The sequence below is a fragment of the Nothoprocta perdicaria genome, unplaced genomic scaffold (genome assembly GCF_003342845.1).
Source record: "Nothoprocta perdicaria isolate Ctin4 unplaced genomic scaffold, notPer1 scaffold_492, whole genome shotgun sequence".
NCBI lineage: Eukaryota > Metazoa > Chordata > Aves > Tinamiformes > Tinamidae > Nothoprocta > Nothoprocta perdicaria.
Window position 1 is genome coordinate 156,376 of NW_020455746.1, and position 7,161 is coordinate 163,536.

General features: G+C 45.7%; 1 protein-coding gene across 1 annotated transcript in view; it reads right to left on the reverse strand.

Moving 5' to 3' along the window:
• The window catches only part of LOC112954201 (protocadherin alpha-8-like), a 21,401-nt gene that overhangs the window by 11,989 nt on the left and 2,251 nt on the right, over nucleotides 1-7,161 (reverse strand). The gene's annotated exons all lie outside the window — the stretch shown is intronic.

The following is a 7,161-nucleotide window of genomic DNA, read 5'->3' on the forward strand; positions in this document are numbered from 1 at the left end:
CCTCCCGCTCCCCCCGCGCTCACAGCCGGGCTTTCCGCCGCACCGGGGCGGAGCCGACGCAGACGCCGCCGTTTCTGAGCCTGCAGCGACACCGTGTGACCCGMCGCCTCACACGCGACCAGGCAGACGCCTTTTTCTGACTTGCCAGATCTGCAGCCGCCATAACAGACACTGACTAACGGCGYTTTCCCCGCCACTCCGATCCTCCCGGGATACGAATAGCACCCCACACCGTCGCTTCKGCACCACCGCTCCGGCTGCCCTCTTGGCTCAGACAACGCCGATTTCTCCATTCGTCGTTTCACAAGGGAACACCAGGACGGATCGGGGGCCTCTTCCTGAACCCACTTCCCTCGCAATAACACCTTTACAACCGCAAGCTTCGCTACACACAGTTCAGATTCTTGCCTCTTACRAAGACAGACAACTCGCTTGCTGCACCGATCCAGTCGTGACAGAGCGAGTACCTCTTTTTTTTYTCTCTCTCTCGTCTGTTTGTTTTTTTTTTTCTCCTGTAGCCAAGGATGAAGGACTCGAAAATGACCTTAGCCCTGTGGTGGCTGCACCAATGGGGTGCAGGAAAACATAGGAAAGGGGCAAAATCTGCACGAAAACAACAAAGCCTGCTGAGGCAACAGGAACGAGAATCTGGGTGCCACCTTCTGCACCAAAACGTTATGGTAGACTACGCAAATAACGGGGGAGTTCCTCCCATTTTCTTTGTGGGAAGGTCGGGATGACTCACAAAACAGAAGAGATGCCAGAGGAAAATGAAGTATGAGAAAAATCGCCCTCTTCAGTCTTGTCTTTCCTTCACGCCGAGCTGCCATGATTCATGCTGGTGAGCTTTGTMTTTTCCTACTCCTTCCCTTTCATGTTCTTCCATTCTCTTCTCACCCCGACATTTTTTTTCTTCTATTCAGTTCTCTTGCTCCTTGATTTCTTCCATTTTGTAAAGTGTTTTCTCTTTTGCGATGCCATTCTTGACATGAACCTCTGAAAGGACTTCAGGCAAAACCTCTCCTGCCTCTTTCTCATCCTGTCTTGTCCTGAGTCCTCAGTCTTGGTAATTCTGATGTTTTTTTCACATCTGCTTTTCTGGGGAATTCTTTCTCTGTAACTCATTCTTTCTCTCTGTGTATGAGCCAGTCAWCTTGCAGAAACAGTGGTATGGAGCACACCTGGATATGCCTTCAAAGATAAGAACTTGCTGTGAGCTTGCCCTCACCTCTCCCTTGCCTCGTCCTCACTTCTCTTTGCTTTGCACACTTAAGGGCTCTCCAGGTTTCCCACAGGCCATGCAAAGCCTGCACACTTCTCCAACACCTCAGCTCCCTTTCTGGAAAATGAGCTTTCTCTTCAGACTCCTGTTTGCAGAGCAAACATAGTCACAGAAGAATGATATCCTATTTTCCAATGAGTACTGCTAACAACAGACACAGGTTCTTCCCTCTTGCAAGGCTGGGTTTCAAACACAGATGCTCATCCGTGGTTTCACACACTCTGCTTGCCATCAGAAAGTATAGCACAGGCGAAGAACAAATTATTAGAAAGAATATCTCTATGAGACCAAAACAGAATTGTCTACCCTTTCAGACACAGGACTAGTCTCAGACACATTTTGTACAGATGATCCTAGGAACATCAGTAATTCCTCACTTCAGGAAGACAACCTGGACGTACGTTGAAAAGGAGAACATTGAAAAAAAATATAAAGAGTGACCAACAATCTAGTGTTCTTCCTTTTGCACAGGSAAGATCCTTTTTCTGGCCCTTGTTTTCCACTTGCTTGTCTTTCCAGGCAGATATCCACTACTAGAACAACGGAACCATCTCTTCACTTCCAGGACCTATACAAGAATTAATCTCCACATGTTGTCTTATACTCATTAACATTRTCCAACTAGCCCATAACCAAACCGAAGCCATGAAGTTTATCCTACTGCATTTTCCTGGCGGACATCCACAAACATTCCCACCACAGCCAGCAAGATAAAAGTATGGGCTACCCTCCCACACTCAATCACAAGTGCTTCCTCTCCCACCTCAAACTGTGTCAGGAAGCCACGCGGAAGGCATGAGATCAGTCACAATTGCTACTGGCTCGGTTAAGTCTGTAGGCATCACCCAGGTGATATTACAACCATCCAAGTTAAAGATCCCAGGACTTAGAGGGAACAGAGAGGCATTTGCCTGTCAGGCACATCAGCCACTGCTGCAGATTGAGATAATAGAGAAAGAAAAATAAAATGGATCATTCCTTCTGAATGAGTTCTAAGAGAATTCCCTAGGAATTGACAACAAGGATAACTCCAGAGAGGCAGGCCTTGCAAACATGTTGCATATCTGGTCAAACTCTGAACTCCTTGTATTACTGATAATGTTCCCTTTGCTACTTCTGAGAAGATGCATAAAGAAAGTAAGGCTGAAATTTGATGTCATTCTCTTGAGGTCAAATGCACTTCCATACAGGCAGAAAGAAGTTCTCACACTGCCAAAACACAGCATCYATTCCATAATCTCATTGACATTAAACTAAGAGTCTATGTCTTGGACACAGATACTGAAACATCTTTTAAATCAGGTTGGTGACATGGAAATGGACTGGTTCTGGAGGGAGTAACCGTCCCAGCTGATACACACATGCACRCCCTCACCCACCAAGATATTTTTATCGCAATATATTTAGCTGTGCTCTCAAGAAATCAGGCATGGTCTAGCACCAGGGGAGCCATTAATACGCACAGTCAGGAGCCAGGAGCGATGAGCTTTCATCAAGGATCCAAGGACTGAAAACAGGTTCTCAACCAATATATTCTGCATGAGAGAGCAACATATATTCCCTTCCCACACTTACCTTGGGGTTCCCTCTTCTGCCACTACCCTGTAAGGAACTATGTACATTAGCACCGTCCTGGAATTGAGGCTTTATCAAAGACATATCTCACTTCAGAAGACATAAGTAAAGCTAGCGCTCCTTCCCAGAGCAGAAATGAACCTTTTCCACTCGCACCACTAAGTTGAGTGATACAGTGGTCATAGGGGAAAAAGTACTTCTCAAGGCACTGTGTAAGCATTCTGTTACAGCAAAGACTAATTTAACAGGTTTGCCAGCTCTAGCATAATGACAATATGTAACACGGATAAGCATGAATGTGTAGCCATACGGAATGCCAGAGAGGGAAACCTGTACTCCTGTGACACAAATAGCACACAGGAAAACACACAAGGAATAAAATATTCAAGATAACAAACAACGATGCCAACTGACCATGAACTATGTCTGTTGCAGCAGTATGCAGAGAACAGCTGGAGCTCCCTCCTGCTTTTCACAGGTGGGGACTAATAAGTAGAAGTCAGGCAAAAMCTCTCAGGACTCTTCCTTCTTGATTTCCATTAACCAAGTTGCTTTTCAACACCAAGTAGCCTCTTAAGATCAGTAAGACCTCCAACTCCAGGCTCTTGTAACTGCGATGTGATCACTGACAAACATCCCTGAAAAACTTCTCTTGACACAGACTCTTCTTCAGACATCATCAACATCCCACTTTGTGAAATGAGGACTCAAGACAAGCAGACATACTCCCCTTCTGAGGCTATGACACATGCCATGTCCTCCCCAACATCACCACGTCCCTCAGGCAGGGCCTTGCACTGCTCATGATCACCCAGGCCTCACTTAGCACTGTTGYCACAGTTCCAGGAGTTTGCTGGACGACAAACAACACCCTCAGCTTCCCGCTCCCAGGCTGACATGGTCTTCTGCRGATCCTTAGACTCACAGTAAAAATGTCACCATAAAAAATATGGATTGTACCAATATGTACCAAATACATTTTCAAGCAAATGAATCAGCAAACAGACATTTTATGATTTCCAACAAAGGAACAAACATAGCTAAAATGCCTACTGACCAACAGAATTTGTAAAGGAGATACCCCACTTGCTCAAACACCAGTGATCAGTGGTGCAATGTCTAGTTGGAGACCTACAGCCAGCGGTGTCTCCTAGGGGTTCATACYGGGCCCAATCTTGCTTAAGTCATTCATACAATGAAAATAAAGGGACATGAAAATGGGACATTAAATRGGACATGAAAAGAGACATTTAAGGAAGGGACAGAGTGCAGCCTCACTGTGTTTGCTAATCATGCARAATCTGGGAGCAGTGGCTGATACATCAGGAGGCTTTGCTGCCCTTCAAAACTTCTTTGTTAAGGAAGACACAATGAAAGGACAGGAGTGCTTTTCAACACCAAGTACCATCTCAAGATCAGGACTCCTGCAACTCCAAACTCTTGCAACTGCAAAACAATCACTGATGACTATTTGTGAAAAACTTTCTTGTCTCGGGCTCTTCTCCAGGCATCTTCACCATACCKCTTTGGGAAATGAGTTCTCACAAGAAGACATTCTCCCCTTTTTAGGTTATGATACATGCCACGTCCTCCCCAACATCACCACATCCCTCAGGCAGGGTTTTGCACTGCTTATGATCACCCAGGCCTCATTCAGCACCATTGCCACAGTGCCAAGAAATTGCTGGACAACACCTGCCACCCTAATTTTCTCACGCCCAGGTCTTCTGCAGATCTTCAGCCTCACACTAATGACATAAYATCATTAAAGAAATAGACAAGAGATAGATCATACCAAACATACATTTTCAAGCAAATGAAACAGCAAAAAGACATTTCAAGATTTTATAACRAAGGAACAAAAACTGCTGAACAACAGTATAGAATAGATACATCAGGTGGCTTTGTTGCCATTCAGAGGGACTTCGAACAACTAGAGAAATGGGGCAATGGAAATTTCATTAAGGACAAGACTTATGTCCTGCAGCTATGGAGAAATAAACCTTTACAGCAGTGGATGCCAGGGCAGACCTGCTGGAGAGCAGCCACAGAGAAGGACCTGGGAATGCTGGTAGGCCACACATTCACCAGGAGCCAGCAAGGTGCCCCCCTTTTGTCCAAGAAGACCAACGGTATGATTAAGGCACTGCAGTATGTCTTTTGTGAGGAGAGGCTGAGACACCTAGGCCTGTTCATTCCAGAGAACAGAGACTAGGAAGTTGTTGCGTGGTCGTGAGGAATCAAATCAACGTTTATATGAAAGCGGAGAGAGGAGATAAATAAGATACAGCCAGGCCCTTTGCAGGGATGCCCAAAAAGAGGACAAGTGGCAACAGGCCTTAACTGAAACACAAGATGTTCCTTCCGGGTATGAGGAAGCACTTCCTTATAGCGAGCACTGGAACAGGTTATCTAGACTTTGTGGAGTTTCCATATGACTATCAAAAGCCTCACATAGCTCTGCTCAGCGTGCTCCAGCTTGCCATGCTCAGCAGAAGGCCTTCCACTACACGACCTCTGCAGATATCTTCCAGCGTCCACCGCTCCATGATTCTGTGACAAACAGCACGGATTTCACTCTATTAGAGGACATCTCAACTCTGGAAGAGTGAACATCCACATTCACTGAAATAAACCCACCAGACAGCCTCCCACATTCAATCCCACGTGCTTCCTGTCATCCCTCACCCTGTGTATAACTACAAGTGACATGGAAGACRTGAGCTCACTCACAATTGCTGCTGGCTGGGCCAACTTCGCAGGCATAACCCAGTCAACAATGCAGCCATCCAAGTTAAAGATCCCAAGTCTATAAAGGAACACAGGCATCTGTGGCTGCTTCTTCAGCAAATTAAAATAGACCATTCTTTCAGAATAGATTCTAAGCAAAATCTCCAGTGACCAAGAGAAAAGATAGCCCATATCTTGTCAATACTCTGAAATCATTTCTTCACTGGTAGTGTTCCTAATTGCTTACAGAATAACAGGACTACATATAGGCAAATAACGTTGCTTAACGATGCCAGTCACTTACTTTCTCTTAAATCTTCTATTCCTTCCTTTCCTTGGCCACGACTGGGGCTTCCATAAAGAACATATTTGCATGGGAAGGATTAATGGCTCATGCTTCTGCAGGAATACACACAGACTTTTCCCTGCTGTTCAGAAGATTCGGGTACAATGTGCAGTTAACAAATACCATACAGGAGAGCAAGAAAATGAGGTTACAAACAACATACCCCACAACAAGCACCACTAGCCATCCAGAGAGCCTAAGGATCTTCCCCAAGCATCCTCAACAGCATACAGAGGAAAATGAAGTGTCAGAACAACAAGCAGTTATTTCCCTCCCGCCCTCCATCCTTCTCCTTTGGCAATGCCATGTGCCATGTTGATCCCAGTATCTCCACATCCCTCGGATAAGGCTCAACATCACATTTCAAAACAGGAGAACAGGTTTCACTCAGGGCCATTGCCACAGTGCCAAGAGATTGTTCGACTTACGAGTGTTTGATCGGTCTTGTTCTAAGTCCCRCTAGAATCCGTGTCTGAGAAGGAGGAGGCCCCAACATCACAATCCCGACAGCTGCAGAACGTGACGCAAAATCCCAGCATCACTGCTGACGACAAGACTCACCCACAGCACTGCTACCAAATGCCCAACGCAAATTCTCGCGGTACACAGAAAAAGAACAAGAAAAAAACAAACAAACAAACAAAAAAACCGTAACACAGACATAGGACTAAGGAAGAAGTTCGCAGAAGGGATCGTACCGAGCAGCACCGGCCTCCCCCTCTCCTTCATTCAATCTCTCCGTCCCTTCCGCCGCGGGGAGTTCTCGAAACGCTTCCATCCCGCGCCCGAGAACATCAAAGGCGGAGTCATCAGCGCTAATTACGGACAGCATCTCCCTCGCATTGCCCATTCAACRCTCACAGAAGGGTAAAGGAACTGGGGAATAAGCACATTCAGTAGAGGCAGATAATGCCGTTAATGGAGGCACTCACTTTTCTTTTTCTTGGGAAAGGCTGAGTCTTGCACAGCCAGTATATTTGCATGAAAAAGATTCACGACTCATGCCTCATCACGAAAACACACAGATTTTTGTGTTTCTCCTGAAGTTTCAGGCAGGCTGCTTGGCTAGCAAAGGAGCACATAGTATCTGTTAGAGAAAAGATCTCAGTAATATCCCGGTGGTCCGCGACAAGATCAATGTAAACGCACGCCAAAGAGAATTCACATGTCCAGGGAATCTTAAGTCTCGGATTAAAGGAGAGAGGAGAAAAAAAATAGAAAAAGAAAA